The 8,505-nt window shown below is 52.4% G+C and overlaps 1 long non-coding RNA gene and 1 other non-coding gene across 2 annotated transcripts; both read left to right on the top strand.

The window, feature by feature from the left end:
• The first annotated feature begins 1,693 nt into the window (after window positions 1-1,693).
• Window positions 1,694-5,480, top strand: LOC141577165 (uncharacterized). The gene is made up of 4 exons (XR_012505827.1): window positions 1,694-1,883; window positions 3,086-3,436; window positions 4,429-4,586; window positions 4,732-5,480. It is a non-coding gene; the product is annotated as an uncharacterized LOC141577165 (long non-coding RNA).
• On the top strand, window positions 3,263-3,371 carry LOC141577273 (U6 spliceosomal RNA). Its single transcript, XR_012506169.1, has one exon. It is a non-coding gene; the product is annotated as a U6 spliceosomal RNA (small nuclear RNA).
• Window positions 5,481-8,505: the final 3,025 nt, after the last annotated feature.

Here is an 8,505-nt window from a genome sequence, read left to right as displayed (position 1 = left end):
AAAACCTCACGTGCACGTCTTGGAGGTGCTCAAGGCTTAGGAGCAGAAGCCCCTCTGAGCCCGCCGGCGTAATAAATCTGAGTACTCCAACCCTCCGAGTGGTGCTTGTTTCTTGGCCGGCCTGTCATTTCCATAACAGCACCGTTGACAATAAGAACGTCACTCTCGTTCCGGCATAAAGAAGACATCTGGGGAGGGTGGGGTGGGGGGTGGGGTGTAGATCTATGTTATGTCCTGATTCCAGGAAGGAAAGGGGCAAGGGTCAGCGTGCCCTTCTTTCTGGGGTATCTGTCTGTTCGCTTTTGGTGTTCGGCTGGTTTGGTTATTTCAGCTTTCTGTTTGGTTCCTTTCACAGATCCAGTGGCTCAAAACAGCATTCTGATTTTCTTTTCTCCTGGGGTTTGGTTTTTGATAGGTAGAGGGACAGGGCCCACGCAGGGGTGGGGGTGGGGGGTCACTGTGCCGGAGAAAGGGAGGCGGCTGTGGTGAAATCATCGAGCAGAGGGGATTTCTACGAGAGGGACTCTCCGAAGTGAATGGGGTCCAAGGAGATCAGCAGGGTTTCTGTGTGCTCGTTTGGTTTTGTTCGTGCGTGTGTTTGTTTTTTCTGGACGAGGCCAAAGAACTCTTCAGGTGGAGGTGTGTGTCCAAAGGGTCTGACAGGATGGGAGGATGCGGGGCGAGTCAGTCCATGTGCCCAGAAAGAGAGAGAATCTGTCATAGCTGAGACTCAGGCCTTTTTCAGACCTAGGCCCAGAGAGCAGTTCGGCTCCGAGCATTCACGGAGAAGTTCGCCGCCACCTCAGTCCTGTCCCCCACCCCCGCCCTCCCCCACGCCTCAGCCCCCAGTGAAGGAGGAATCATGAAGTGGCCGCACTTAGGCTAAGCCAATTTTTGGCTTTATGCTTACTGCTTGCTTTTAGAACGATCAGCAAACTCGACTGACCAGACACCGCTCCCAGCTCCAGGCCCACTGTTAAAAACAGCTAAAGTTGTCGATTCTAACTGTTTGATTTGACCTTCCTCTGATCGTTCAACTTGACAATCATGTTTGGCGTCTGAGTCTTTCCCCAGGAAGGGAGTCACGGGAGGATAAGCTCAGGAGAACGACCAGCCCCCTCCCACCCCCCACCCCCCACCCCGAGTTCCTCCGTGGCGCTGGTGCCGCCGGGTGAGTCTGACCAGATAAAGAAGGTCACGGGCTGATGACCTACTAGACCACCAGGAGGTCCCATGTTATCAGACACTCATCCAGATTTAGGAGGAAGTTTCATCAGAGACCCTTGTTGATCATGAGCACCTTTTGTGCTCCCGCCTGTTGTGATTCCCTTTCATGCTCCAACCTGTTCGTCCACAGAAGCATGAAACCCCAACCCCAAGACGGGTTCACAGTTTGGAGGGCACTAGCCTGCTGTGAGTCCCCTTTGCCCAGCAAAGCAATCAAGCTGCCTCTTTTCTTCTAAACTCTAAGACCCTGTCTCTGGGTTATTTGGCTCGTCAGGGACGGGGTGGGGGAGGGCGATCTTTCGGCAACACCCGCAGAAGTTTCCCTGAGTGGCAGGAACCAGCGTGGCCCTCAGGCCTCAGCCCCGCAGGCAGGCAGGCAGGCAGGCAGGCAGGCAGGCAGGCAGGCAGGCAGAGTTGGAGCGACCGTTGGTCCCGCCCCCGCCCGCGCACCACCCCCCCCCCCCGCCCCCGCCGCTGCTTCCGCCGCCGCCGCCGCCGCCACCGCCGCCGCCGCCGCCGCCTCCCAGGCCTTCTCCACCGATCGGTCCCAAATCGACTGACTGTCTCCTGGAAGCGGGGGCGGGGACGTCAGGAGGATCCATTCGGCAGGGCCTCGTTCAATCGCTTCATTCAAATGCAGAAAGCTCTGTGCTCAGGTCAGAGCCTTTGACTTGGCCTCCGGCTCCTCTCTGTTGAACGGCTTTTGTTCTTTGGTTTCAATTTCCCCACCCTTAGGCCACCCCGTCCCAACTGCACGGAGGGAGGCGGGAGGGAGGGGGAGAATCTCGCCTGGTCTCAGGCCAAAGGAGTCCCCTCCTTTTCCTAATCTGGGTAAACCCCACTACACCGTTTGAGAATCATGGAAGGGCATGGAAGCAGACCTCTGACTTGATAGATTCCTCTGGGATGGGAGACTTTAAAAAAACAAAATTCTTTTTCCCCTGCTTCCAGGGAGGCAGAAAGGAGGGCCAGAGTGTTCCTCTTGCCTCGGGCAGTTCTTTGTTTGTTTCTTTCTTTCTTTTGTTAAATCATTTTTTTTTTCCTTTTTTTCTTCCAGTTTTATTGAGACAGAGTTGACATACAGCAGTGTATACTTTGGGGGGGGGCGGGCGGGGAGAGGAATTCGATTTTATGTATTTATTTTTGACCGGAGGTACTGGGGATTAAACCCAGGACCTTGTGCTTGCTTGCTAAGCACACACTCTACCACTGACCTATACCCTCCCCCTTGGCCAGTTGTGAAGTCCCTTTCATTCAGCATAGTCCATCGGGCACATTTTGGGGCAGCCTACTCTGGACCCCAACATTTCCCTATTCTGTAACTTCCCTGGAAGTTTTACACATTAAAAGCTGGGCTGTTGACTGTGCATGTGCGTCCATGCGTGTGTGCGTGCGTGCGTGTGGTGTGGGGGCAGGAGGGAGGGAATAGTTTCCTAGAGGGCCTGCGTTTCATGGACCCAGTTTCTTAGTTCTGAGAACAGGTCTGTTCAAGGAAACAGTTGTAGTATCTCGTCTCAGGAGGCGGTGGTGTCGATGGGCTTCTGAAGCTAGGCCTAGGGAGCAAGCAGTCAGGTATCGCCTAAGAGGCACTTGTGTGGAAAACCAAAGTACAGCACAAAGGTTAATCATTGGAGCAGATGAGAAACCAGATTCAGGGCCGGGAGTAGGGGGTCAGTCTGGTAGGAGATTTCCACACATCGGGGTCATCGAAACGGCTCGAGCAGTTTGAAATGCCTCTGATGATGTCCTGGGGTGTTCGGCTCAACTCTCTGAGCGGCTCCTCCAAAAACAGGCCCTAGGATGGTTTCCACAGGAGCTGTTGTGGCCATTTCTCTGACGTTTACCTCCCGTTGTCCAGCTTCAGTCTGCAGGGCTTCAGGAGACGGAGCATTTTAGTACTCAATGATGCCAAGACAAAAGGGTGAGAGAAAATGGGAAACGTTCGTGGAGATGGTCCTAGGCAGATAGTGGAGGCAACTAGAAGACCTTCAGTCTCTGGGCCGGCTTTCAGGTTGAGACAAAAACCCTAAGGCAAGCGCTTGCTGCCACAGCACATCGACTAACACGGGAACCATCCAGAGAAGATCAGCACGGCCCCTGAACGTGGACGACACACGCACATACGTGAAGCGTTCCGTAGCTTTAGTGATGTCAGTCACCCAGAGGAAGACAGATATCCTATGCCATCACTTCTAGGTGGGATCTGAAAGTAAGTCAAGACACCCATCCATACATAAATAACTCCATTTTAAAAAGACTCCAAGGAACCTATTTACAAACCAGAAACAGACTGGACTCGCAGACATGGAAAAGAAACCGATGGTTAACACAGGGGACAGGGTAGGGTGGAGGAACGGGGGAGGGCAGAGGGATAAATCAGGAGTTTGGGATTAGCAGATATAAACCACCCTATACAAACTAGGTACACAAGTAGGTCCTACTGTCTAGCACAGGGAACTATGTTCAATAGCTTGTAATAACCTATCCTGAAAAAGTATACGTGTGTGTGTGTGTGTGTGTGTGTGTGTGTGTGTGTGTGTGTGTGTGTGTGAATAAGTGAATCACTATGCCGTACGTCATAAATGAACACAACATTGTAAGTCAACTATACTTCCATTGACAGAGAGTTCCTACAATAAACAGGCAGGCAGGCAGGCAGGCAGGCAGGCAGGCAGACAGACACAGACACAGACACAGACACACAGACACACAGACACACAGACACACACACAGACACACAGACACACACACACACACACACACACACACACACACACACACACACACCCCACAGACACAGGGGAACCCTAAGGAAAACGAGTAGCACTAGTATCTCTTATCCATGCATGTCTATCCCAGTTTAATGGAAACCTAAGTTTTTGCCTCCAAGTCAATGATGCTAATAACTCTGCTGCCAAGAATAGAAAAATCCTCACGGAGGATTTCTGAATCCCAGAAGGGTCAGGGAGGGAGAAAAAGAGAAAGGATTCCATTCTGCTGACAGAGGTATGATAGTTACCATGTGGGTGTCCGCCTCTAAAAGGGAAGGAAGGGGAAAAAACAAAAGTTTATTTTCCCTTGTATCTGAAAAGAAAAAAATTTAAAACTCAATCCTCTTGGAGACAAGAAGTCGTACACACCTCATGTCACTGATTCTCCTCCTCCACCTCCTCCTCCTCCTTCCTCTACTTCTTCTTCTAGTCTATATCTCCCATGGATTCTGACGACCTTGCCTGATGATGGCGGGTGATGGGGGCAGAGATCGATCCTTCTGAGAAGTAAGTTGGCAAGCGCTTTAGTGAAGCCTCGTAGGATTTACCCAGCGAAGCGGGTGCCTTCGTCCCTGGAGGCTGCGGAAAGTATGTCCCCAAGTCACATACGCATGTGTTTGTCTTTTGTTGTCGTTGTTGTTGTTGTTGGTGGTGGTGGTGGTGGTGGTGGTGGTGGTGTGTGTGTGTTTGTTTGTTTGTTTATTTGTTTGTTTGTTTGTTTGTTTGTTTGTAGCAGTGTCCTGGCCATGCTGATGGCATCAGGCTTGCAGCGGGGGAAGGAAGGCTTCAACCCCTTTGGAAGTCATACCTACCATCCCAAGAACGTCTGGATGACCCCTACTATGTGGCAGTTGAATGGGGGCCAGTTACTGGGGTTCAGCGTGTCCAGAGAGAGGAGGTCTGAGGCCTCTGGGGACAAAAAGTTTGTACGTATGTATGTATGTATGGCCAGTTGACTGTTTTTGCGGTCCTATAGGAATCTTCCTGCCCCTGTCTATTGAACAATGGGAGTCATCTTCCAAGTGCCCTGACACCAGACACCACGGTGGGTGAAGGAATGCGGGTGGGGTGGGGGTGGGTGGGGGAGGTCATCCAGGAAGCTGGGAGAAACCGAGCACGTCCGTGGGTCAGTGGGTCGGCCTGTCGGATGGTCGCCATGCTGGGTTTCCCCTAACCCAGGCCATTTGCCGAATGGACAGAACAGACTGGGGCCACGTGTGCCACCCACCCTCTTTCCGGAGGCTGTGGTCCACTGTGTTTACATGAAAGTCAGTGAAGGAGGCATCTCCTCGGGACTCGGTTCCGTCCCTTTCACGAGAGCCTCCACTTTGGATGACAGCCAGCCAGCCAGCCAGCCAGCCCTCGATGCCAGGGCAGTAGACGACTGCCAGGAATATCCCATCCTTTCTGGAACCCTGAGTGTACCCACCTGTACAGACACAAGGCTGAAGAATACATGACGTTCCTTCCTAGTTGACAGCACTCCCCATGTCACTGAAACAGTGTCCAGTACGCTGACGTCATCTCCTCCCTCTCCCACACCCCCGCACGCGCACAAACACGCGCGCGCTGCGCGCGCACACACACACACACACACACACACACACACACACACTCTGTCTGTCTGTCTGTCTGTCTGTCTGTCTGTCTGTCTGTCTGTCTTCTAAGGATGGAGAAGAGTTTGCTGAGCTATTTCGGGTGCCCTCTCATCCTAGTTCCTATCTCCAAGTTGGTTCAAAGTCCAAAAGGCGGTCAAGCACTTAATCAGATAGGTCCCTCGTAAAGAATGCCTCCCACATCACGACGACAGGCTTCTTAGGCCAGCCGAGAAGCTCCTTCAGTTCTGCGCCCATCTTGGCTCTAAGTTGATATCAGTCTGTTACGGAAATGACAGGCCAGCCAAGAAACAAGCACCACTCGGAGGGTTGGAGTACTCAGATTTATTACGCCGGCGGGCTCAGAGGGGCTTCTGCTCCGAAGCTCTGAGCACCTCCAAGACGTGCACATGAGGTTTCATAGGGTTAATTACAAATATGGGTCTATTCGCCAATAAGGCTCAAACAACAAAAAGCAAAGGATCAGTACACTGGAGCTTATCAATTTGGAACAGATCACGTTACTGACACTTGTTGAGCTTGGATTTACGAGTTAGCTTGTTAGCCCAGTAAACTGACACTAAACTTCAGATTTACGAGTTAGCCCAGCAGAACTTAGATCAGTAAACGGACACTTATCACACTTAGATTTGTGACTTTAGCTTGTTAGCCCAGCTGGGCTTTTCCTTTACAAGTCCTCCAGGATCCAAGAAAGCCACGTTGGAAAACAAGTGGTGATTCTGATGGGACAGGAGATCAGTCATTTGGGGGCGAAGGGTGGGGTAGGGAGACATACCAGCCTGTCTGTCTGTTTTCACCCAGTGTGGGAGCCGTCCCAAAGAGATAACTCGAGAAGAGAGAAACAGGGAGTTGACAAAGAACACGTGCAGTGGCGTGCCCTCCCCCCCCCACCCCAGGAGAAGGCCAAGCCAGAAGTCCCTCCGGATGGCGGGTTCCGGACTCCAGCTTCCAGGGGAAGCGATGTTTTTTTCCTCCCCATTTCAGGCCCGGAAGAAGAGGGAGAGGCAGAGTGTCCTTCTCGGGCATCCGCTGTTTCTGAAGCACGCTTGTTGCCAAAAGATCGGCCCCCGTCCCCGACGAGCCCAAGAATCCAGAGACAAGGTCTCGGAGCTTAGAAGCAAAGAGGCCATTTTATCGCTCTGCCGGGCAAAGGGGATTCACAGCAGGCTAGCGTCTTCAAAACTGTGTACCCACCTTGGGGATGGAGTGGGTGGGGTGGTTCTAGAGCCATAGCTCAAACAATCGGGCATCGATCACCATCCACAGAATCGTTTTCTCATCAGAAGACTCAGAATGGTGTCACGATGCCTCCAGGTGACCCATTCTATAGAGGCTGGTGGTTAGATCTCGTTATCTCATAAGCACTCAAGGTGTGGCCTTCTTGGTCACTCAGGCTATTTTGTCAGGTCATTAGTCCCGTGACCGACCTTCTCCTCGGAGAAAGACTCAGAGACCCAGCATGATGATGACTTTCAATGAGTGAAATACAGTAGAAACAGTAAGATCGATAGCTTCCAGTTTCAACAACAGGCCTGGAACCGTGAGCAGCAACCAGTCAGTCAGGACAGTTGACCGTTTTCAGGGCGAGCATAAGAAACCGAATGACACCCCCCCCCAGCAAATGAATGAGTGAATGAATGAATGAATGAATGAATGACCTAATGATCCTCCCCTCCCCCCCCCGCCAAAAAAAGAAGCAATAATCCGTTAGCCTAATTCCGGCCATTTTATTCATCCTCCTTCACCCTGAAGCCCCAGTCACCCACGTGCCACAGTGGTCTGTTTTCTGGTTTCCTCCACCACCCCACCCCCCACCAACCACCACCCCGCCAACATCCCCCCATGCCCAACCACCGCCCCAAGTGTGGGACTGGACGGGGGTGCAGGGGGCTGAGGGGGCGGCAATGGCGGCTTGAGGTGAGGGTGGGGAGTGTTCCGCCCAGATCGTATAGGAAGCTCAAACACAGCTGCAGTACGAGACAAGATGGTAGATTTCTGTGAGTCCTCCCTCCTCTTAAAATCCGTCCTAAGGAGGAGACAGACAGAAAGAGAAACATCACCCTCACTCCCAACGCCTCCTGCGCCCTCGATGCGCCCCAAAACAACAACAAGAAAAACAAAAACAAACACGACCACAAATAAGTCGCTATCCCTGGGGAAGAAGGATTCGATGGCATGGGGATATCATTCTAAAATTCATTCCCTCTTCATCACATTTCATGGAAACCGATTGCAATCTATGAGGCCCTGTGAAGGTAGGGGTTGGGGGGGTAGGGAGGAGGGAGGGAAGTGAAGGGGGGGGAGAGGGAGAGAGGGAGGGAGAGAGAGAGAGAGAGAGAGAGAGAGAGAGAGAGAGAAAGAGCAGAGGAGAGGAGGGATAAAAGGGGAGAGGACAGGAAAGGAGAGGAGGGAAAAGAGGGGAGGGGAGGGGAAATGAGAAGAGGCGAGGGGAGAGGAGAAGAGGGAGAGGAGAGGAGTGGAGGGGAGAAGAGAGGAGTGGAGGGGTGAGGGGGAAGTGGGGAGAACAGGGAAGAGGAGAGGAGGGGAGAGGAGAGGAAAGAGAGACAAGGGAGACAGACAGACACGCATGCGCGCGCGCGCACACACACACACAGAGAATAGCGAAATGGAGAGAGAGGCAGAGAGAGAGAGAGAGAGAGAGAGAGAGAGAGAGAGAGAGACAGACAGACAGACAGACAGACAGACAGACAGACAGACACGGATCTAGGTCAGGGATACTACACATGGGTATTCTTCTGAGTGATTTTATGTGTTTTCTCAATCGCCACCTCTATGGAGATAAAAATCGCTCCCATAAGATGAAGGGAGTCCTTCTGCCACCGCCCACGGCCCCGCCCACCAGCACCGCTTGTGTTTGTCAGGGATTCCAA

Source organism: Camelus bactrianus, chromosome 3 (genome assembly GCF_048773025.1).
Source record: "Camelus bactrianus isolate YW-2024 breed Bactrian camel chromosome 3, ASM4877302v1, whole genome shotgun sequence".
In the NCBI taxonomy this organism is placed as follows: Eukaryota; Metazoa; Chordata; class Mammalia; order Artiodactyla; family Camelidae; genus Camelus; species Camelus bactrianus.
The sequence above is the reverse complement of the archived record's forward strand: the minus strand, read 5'-3'. Positions and strand labels throughout refer to the sequence as shown.